This window comes from Lissotriton helveticus, chromosome 3_1, assembly GCF_964261635.1.
Source record: "Lissotriton helveticus chromosome 3_1, aLisHel1.1, whole genome shotgun sequence".
NCBI classification, from domain to species: domain Eukaryota; kingdom Metazoa; phylum Chordata; class Amphibia; order Caudata; family Salamandridae; genus Lissotriton; species Lissotriton helveticus.
This window is the reverse complement of record NC_136061.1, coordinates 1,848,264,368-1,848,272,667: the sequence shown is the minus strand read 5'-3', so window position 1 is coordinate 1,848,272,667 and position 8,300 is coordinate 1,848,264,368. Positions and strand designations below refer to the sequence as shown.

At 43.1% G+C, this 8,300-nt stretch overlaps 1 long non-coding RNA gene across 2 annotated transcripts in view; it reads right to left on the bottom strand.

Annotated features, from left to right (window-relative positions):
- Positions 1–3,078: 3,078 nt before the first annotated feature.
- LOC144823894 (uncharacterized) overlaps positions 3,079–8,300 on the bottom strand; it is a 201,323-nt gene continuing 196,101 nt past the window's right edge. For both annotated transcript variants that reach the window (XR_013608852.1, XR_013608853.1), the window contains exons 2-3: positions 3,495–3,698; positions 3,079–3,414 (exon numbers count right to left, since the gene is read on the bottom strand). This is a non-coding gene — a long non-coding RNA (uncharacterized LOC144823894). The remainder of the gene's footprint in view (positions 3,415–3,494; positions 3,699–8,300) is intronic.

Below are 8,300 nucleotides of genomic sequence, written 5' to 3'. Positions count from 1 at the left end.
CCCTTTTCCCCGCCAATGACATCGAAACAATCGTTCATCCAGTTCCAAATTAAGCTTCCGATGCTTGTCTCACTCAGCCCTCTCCGCTCGTTTGACAAAGGAGTGAACCACAATGTAAATGTCCAACGCCGCCACAGCCGGCCCCGCCAAAGCACCTGCAAAGACACACATGTAAGAGGGCGAAAAACCAGATCAATGTGCCTCTTCTACCCCCGCATCTCGACATATGTCCTGTAGCAATCTGACTTCCACCGCCCCAACCGCTTGATATCCTCCTTCCCCATCCTCTCCGTGCCGCCTCTGTCGCCACCCCAATGCGAAAGGAATGCGTTCCGTAAGCCTTCGGGTCCTCACCCATAGACCGCAGGGCGTGGCACAGGACCCACAAAACCTGAGCCGCCGTCACCCTGCCTTCGTCCCCCCGACCAAAAACCTCCACTACCCCCATAGTCCGGCCAGCCGCCAAACGTCGCGGGACACACCCCTTCCCGATTCCCCGGCCCCAACACCACCCATGTGCCCTCCCCCCGTTGATCCGTCTTCGAGCGCCGCAAGCGCACCGCCATCCCCCGACCCTGTATCTCCACATCCTCCCACAGGACCCCCGGTCCCCCTTTCAGGCTCACCAACTCCGAAACCCGGAAGGTCCCAAAAAACAACCATGACATGAGCGCGGAAAACAAAATCGTCTCTCCCCCCCATCACGACACACAGATGGCAACGTTGATAACAAACCCCCCAGCATGTCCTCTGTAATGGGCCTCCGCTGACTCACCCGCGCTCCCCTCTACCTCGCCCAACCTTCCAACAAGCACGCCCCCAAGTCCCTGGCCGAAGGCGGATAACCCCACCACAGCTTACCCATGAACGCCACCGCCGACAACTTACCCGCAATCGTCACCCTCGACAAACCCCTGTCCATCAAAGCCAACATGAACTGCACCGCCTGCTTCTCCCGCTGCCACCGGTCCCCTTGCCTTACCGCACCAGACCGTCGAAATTCCTCCCAAGCCTGTACATACGTCTTCCAAGTGGACGCAGCCAACAACGCCCTCACCAGCTGAACGACCCAGCATCTCCCACCTACCAAAGCTCCCTCGGAACCGGCGTCTTGATCTCCTCCGCCTCCGTGGCTAGCCCATGGAACCTCTGCCACTGTGAACGAGACAAAACATCCGCAATGTCATTGTCCACCCCAGGGACGTGGCGAGCCTGAAATAGGATGTCATTCTCCAAACAGCGCAGCACGAACACCCTCATCAGCTTCAAAACCTGCGGGTCCCTTGCCGACTGCCTGTTAACCACCTGAACCACGGACATATTGTCCACCCTGAACAGCACCCGCTTATGTGCCGACTCCTGCGCCCACACCGTGACCGCAACCACCAGAGGATACAATTCCAGGAACGCCAATGCAGCGGCCACTGCTCCGCACACCACCGTCCCCCTCCCAATACAAACCCAAGCCTCCGACCCCCGCCGCATCCCAATACAGCGTGACGTTCCACTCCCAGTCCTCTGGGGGCGCCAAGGGCACACCATTGAACAGCCCCAGGAACGCCATTCACAGCCGCAAATCTTCCTTCGTCCCCGCCGACAAGCGCAGATGATGGTGCGGCAACGTCAAACCCGACAGTGCTAAACCCAGCCGCCGGCAGAACGTACGCCCCGCACGCACCACGCGGCACGCAAAGTTCAGATGTCCCAACAGGACCTGCACCTCCCGCACAGTCACCTTCCGTTTGTCCAGCATGCCGCTCACCAAAGCCAACATTGCAGACCTCTTGTCCTCCGGCAGGCGTGCCTCCATGGCCGCTGAGTCGAGCTCTATACCAAGAAAGGACAGCACCATACTGGTGGGACCGTGCGTCTTCTCTGGCGCCAGGGGAACACTCAACTAACCCATCAGGTCCGTAAAACCATCAAGCTGCCGCTGACAGTCTGTCGAACCGCTTCGCCCCACCAGAAAGAAGTCATCCAGATAGTGCGTCACCGTCTCAGAGCCTGTGCGCCTGGAAAAAGCCCACTGCAGAAAGGAACTGAACCGCTCAAACAACGCACAAGAGATAGAGCACCCCATCGGGAGCGCTTTGTCGACAAAAATGCACCCATCAAACTGAATCCCCAACAACTGGTGATCCTCCGGGTGCACCGGGAGCAGCCGAAACGCCGACTTCATGTCGCACTTCGCCATCATGGCACCCGGCCCGACCGCCGATACGATCTTCTGCGCTATGTCCACTGACGAGTACGACACCGACGCAAGCTCCGCCGAAATGAAATCATTCACCGACGACCCCTCTGGCCACGACAAGTGCTGAATCAACTGGAACTGCCCCGGCTCCTTCTTGGGCACCACTCTGATCGGTGAGATAATCAGGTTCGGCAAAGGAGGCTCCATGAAGGGGCCCACCATCCGGCCCTCTTTCACCTCCTTGAACAGCTTCTCCCGCACAATCCCCTTGTGAGCATTGACCGACTTCAAATTGTCCGCCCAGCGTGCAATCCGCGGACCCTCGTACTCCAACCGAAAGCCGTCCCTGAAACCCCGTCGCAAAACGGCTGCATCTTCTGCCCGTGGATAGGCCGCCAGCAACCGAACCCTACGCCGGTTGCTGTGTCTCTGCCACCGAAATGGTGGTCAGTGACACAAAATGGCCGGACTTAAGACCCCCCCAGCCCGACCCCAGCCCAAGGGAAGCCGAAAAACGCCAGCCGCCTGCCCAAGTAGCCCAACCCCCAGCACTGCTGTCAACTTCTCTCCCCCCCCCCCCCTTCCGGGCCCCAAAACCCCCGGGGGTGGCAGGTCTCCCGGTTGTCGGCCGCCCCCCCCCCAAAGCCCCATTGTGTGCTATAAGTTTTCTACTATGTACAATTGTTTAAAAATAATGTATTACAAGTTAACATTCTAATTCTGCACTGAATGTTTGTAGTATATCTAATTTTAGAGAAATAATGTAGCATAAGTAAAAAAAATTGTACATTAACATGTGCAGAAATGTGCTACATATAGAATAGCATTCCAAATACTTAAAGATTATGTCATAGTGAAATAGTGACTTTTTAACATGTAAACAGTTTTAATGCAATATAAAAGCCTTTATTTTTACAGATTTGTACTTTTTGATGCATTTTTTTTATTACTGTATATTAGACTTGTTTAATTATATTTGTTATGCATCCATTGCAAAATAGTACATTTAGTGTAATTGGTAGATGTGGCATTAATGCATATCCAAAGTCCTCCGTATCTGTGCTGATGTCCAAGAAATCCATTAAAGTTGTGTTGTCGATTTCCATTGATTGAAAAGTGTCAGTTGTTTCCACTTTCACTGTCATAGTGCTTATCTCTTGATGTGTTTTTTCAAGTCCATTTAATGTTATCGTAATATTTTCTTTTGGTGGTTGTAAGACCTATGGAGATATTGTTTTAATAAAAATTCTTTTGGGGAAATATTCTGTTTTTATGAATAATTAAAAAAAAGTTAACTTACTTGTAGTTGAGTGTGCAGAGTAGTGTTTAAGATCTTTTCTCCATTGAATTCATGTACAGTCAGGTGTGTTATCTGTACATATTTTCCAATTTCGATAGGGAAATCAGTTGCCTCTCTCCATAGAGTAACTTTCACACAGTCAGTGGTTATACTCTTAATTTTTGTTTCCTGTCCTCCTCCGAATATATTTTTTGTAGCTTCTTCCTGTAATATATAATAATTTAATTTACTGCTGTATTTGTAAATAGCTGTATTTAGTTATAACAATATATTCTTTGCATGCAGTTTTGCATGTTTGAATATGCTTTTATTTAAAAGTGACTGTAAAGGAATAGTTGTTAAATAGTATCAATAGCATTTAAGGTGCAATTAATAGTTATGACTTTTTTTGTTGTACTGTATTTAGCAATATTTTTTTAAAATAGACACATATATAAATTTCTTTACTTACCTTGTACTGGTGTTTAATTGCTGCTTTTGTTCGTGTTATTCTATATATACATTTATTTTTTGTAGATGATTACTTACTTGTTACATTTTATTTTTAGTTTTGCATGACATAACATTCTTGTTGCTTTTGAAGAGGAGCAGGTAGGAGGTGTATATGTCACTAGTAGGAGCTTTTACTGAAGTGTGCATTACATGTTCTGATAAGAGTGATGGCAGGTGTAGTAGAGCTGATGATTGGATAGTGTGGCAAATAAACATTGCTTCTAAATAAGCCTTTAGTGTACAGTTGTGTACTCTTAATCTGTGTCTTCGATAAGTAATAATTCTATGAAGCTTTGCTATTAAGTTATAAGCACAAAGCATAAAGGAGAATAAATAGTGGATTAGCATATTGACCAAAGTTCTATTTGTGTAGAGATTTGAAGATGACAGACAGGCATGTCTTTCTTCCTAGAATTTGTCGGGTACACAAAGATGTTGGTTGTAGGCATTTCAAACTTATGTTATGTTAAATCGCAGCACATTTGCAACATTTGAACATTTAGGACATATTTACTATAACATCCAGTCTTTTTTGCAAATTGTTGTATATAGCTGATGCGAATGGCCATTGCTTCACACAAAAGTACTATAAACAAGAGTATTTGTTTGAAAACATATTTGTCTAAAATGTTATTGTATAAAAACAGTATTGCTTGCTGCTATATTTGTAATTACACGCTCATTCATTTGTGGTCTAAACTTGTGCCAGTACTGTTTGCAACGTACTTAGTGGTGAAGCTGTCTGTTATCAGCTGAGCTCTTTCTGATTAAGATTACTTTCTATGTGTTTGTGGGTCACAGTTTTTTCTTGTTTTTTGTGCTGTAGGGGTGATAGTACTTACGTATTGGTTTTACTAATCTTCTTGTAGCAACATTCTTGGGCAGTAAGTACTTGGGCTAGATAAAATAGAAAATTAATGAGGACTCCTGTTGCTGGCATCTTGGCAAAGTTATTAATGCATTGCACTGGACAGGGAGAAAAATAGAAGTATTGTTGGGGTTGGACTTACTTTCTTCTATTTTCTCAAACTATTTTCTCAAAAAAGTAACATGATGGGGAGCATTGGCCAATGGGTAACAGGTGAAGGGAGTCGAGTGTCAAAAAACTTTGAGAATTACTGGTATATACTGTCCAAAAATATTTTGGAAATCTCTGTAATGAATATGTTGAACATTAATAATCACAGCTTTAATTTACTTACCTTTTAAGAAGTTTTTTATTAGGTGTTTTTTAATGTTATATACATTTGTACATGATTAGGTTGCTGTGCTTTATATATTTTTATATCTATACAAATATATATATATATATATATATGGATATAGTTTTGTTGTTGACATATATACATAAATATTGAATAGTGTTAATGTTATGCATGAAGACATTGCTAATAAAGTCTAAATATTATATACGTTTGTACATTATATATACAATAGTATATATATTTTAAAATACTTTTTATTGTTATGATCTAAATAAAAACAATTGTGTTTCTGTCTTTGTATATATATATATATATATATATATATATATATATATATATATATATATATATACACACACACACACATATATATGAGTATAAGTATATATATATATATATTTATAGGTATGCCTTGAATAGGCGAAATTAAATAAGAATTAATTGGTGCTTAATAATGAGCATGAAAATATTTGTCAAAGCGTAAACATAATATTTGCATATTAGATATATTATAACGGTATATACTTGAAAAGACTTCATCGTGATAAATAAACATTTGCGATTATTAATCATAATAGTTCAAATTTTACTTACTTTTTAATAGTTTTGTTATGAAGTATTATGGTTTCTTGATTAACAACGCTGTTGCTTTTTTTATTGTTAAATCAAGTATAATGCTAACGCTCTGACATTATCAGTAAAACGACCGCATGTACGAACAAAGCGAGTCGAGGGTTGTGCTTTAAACCAAAGGTGTAACGTGCACTGATTCGCACACAAGAATCCCGTATCAGTGCGAAACAGGCACAATTAATAATCCGAGCATTTGGCCATAAAATAAGGGAAACACAACCCGAGCAATACATAGGAACAGCTAATTCCACCACACGCCAAGATGGCGACTATAGAATATGTCAGAGAACCTGAATGTGACAGACATAGTCCCTTTACCATGTTTATACTTCAGTGTATGTAATGGACATTGTGTTTGTGTACACGCTGTGTGAACAAGCCACCACGGTGGCGAAACGCGTCACAGCGGTTTATGACTGAAAATAAACCCCTACTTTGATTGCACCCAGCTCGTGATTACAGATGTCAGGACGATTCTGAGAGCGTGAGAGGTATGTTGTTCTTGAATGATGTTGCTCACCGGTTTCTCCGCCGGACTCGCGCCACCCCGTAGATTGGGAGCACTTAATGGAGTTTCTTGTTTGGATATATATATAGATATATATATATATATATCTATATATATATATATATATAGATATATATATATATATATATAGTCGCTCCAAGGTTGTCCACCTTTGAGTAGCACACGAGCAGCAGCTTGATTTATGTGTAGGTGAGGACGGGGATCCGCTTGTAGATGCCGCTCTGTAATGGATCTGCAGACGTGTTTCGAAGCTCCATATGCTTCTCTTCAGGGGCTTTAACGGAAGCGGTGTGTGCAACCGCTAACCCACTTCTCCATTTTCCATATGACACACCCACCAATGGGAGGCTCAAATGAGACTGTGTATTATGGGAAGTGTGGTGCAGAAAGCACATAATCAAGTCCTGTATGGACCCCGCAAGTGGGCCCGTCCTCGATCCCGTGTACGGCTGCTGTTTCACTTCCGTGACCCCCAAGGATGACGGGGTGGTGCATACTCCGCGGCTGGACGGCCGCGTATAAATTGTCGCTCCAAGGTTGTCCACCTTTGAGTAGCACACGAGCAGTATGTTAAACATATTTTGTCTCTAGGCAGGCTACAAGGACTGTTAACAGAAAGGTAGGAGAGCACATGGCAAACAAAATGGCTGCTAAAAATACAAAATGGCTTACAGCTCATGCCAACAAATCTGTCTAATATTGAACACATGGGCTGTGTTCTCGGTCTTAAAGAAATGACTGTGGTAAATGTGTTTTATTAAAATGAGTGGTTTTAAAGTTTTTGACCAGGATCACAGTGAGTGTTTCTCTGAATAAAGGAATGGTATTTGCACGTTTTTCTGTAATCTTCCTTCTTTGTCTTCTTATTTTAATGAATTGCAAGGCATAGTGTCATGGGTGTAAGATCACACTATGAGTCAAGCTTGTTTTTAGATGAATCTATCTGAATAATTTGTGCTTAAAAATCTGTAAATTATGTATTTTTGAACTGAGTAAGGTTTTAGAACATGTAGTATTAGTTATTTCTATGTAGCATGTAACATGGTGATGAAATTAGTGCTTTGTTTTTTTAGTGTTTGGCGCTCAAATCAAAGATTCTGGAGTGTGATTGAGAGTGTTTTGAATCTTCAAAACCATTTATAAAGGTGAGTTGCTAATTTGTAAAGGGGATCTATTTTTGTGCAGTTTAAGATAATAAGAAAAATTTCTCCCACTGTTTCCAGCATTTCTTCTGTGTTGTACCATTTTATCTTCTGTGTGTACCATGTCTGTGTCTGCTTGCACTATTTATGTATGTGCTCATATCATTTAACCGTCTCTCGGCACCATCTTTTTTGTGACTGCTCCATGTGATCCTCTGCTTGCAGCCCTGCATCATCTATCCTCTGCCTGTAACAGTTTAGTCTCTGCCTGCGTTATTTCATTTTTTATCTGCATCATCTCTCTACCTCTGCCTGTACCATCTGTCTGCACCCTTTCATGTGCATTTGCAGAGGCCTATTATGATATGGCTGCTGGTGTGTGTTACACAGTGCTACCATGATAAATCTTTTCCCTCTCTGTCTGTAGTTTCGCACCCTTCGGTTGTATTATTTTCTCTCTGTCTTCTCTATCTCCGCTTCTGTGTGCTCAATTTAGCCTTTGCATATAACATTTCAGTGTCTGTTTCCAGCATTTCTTCCCTGTTGTACCATTTTATCCTCTGTGTGTACCATGTCTGTGTCTGCTTGCACTATCTGTTTATGTGCTCATATCATCTCACCGTCTCTCTGCACCATCTTTTTTGTGACTGCTCCATCTGTTCCTCTGCTTGCAGCCCTGCACCATCTATCCTCTGTCTGTAACAGTTTAGTCTCTGCCTGCGTTATTTCATTTTTTATCTGCACCATTTCTCTATCTGTGCCTGTACCATCTGTCTGCACCCTTTCATATGCATTTGCACAGGTC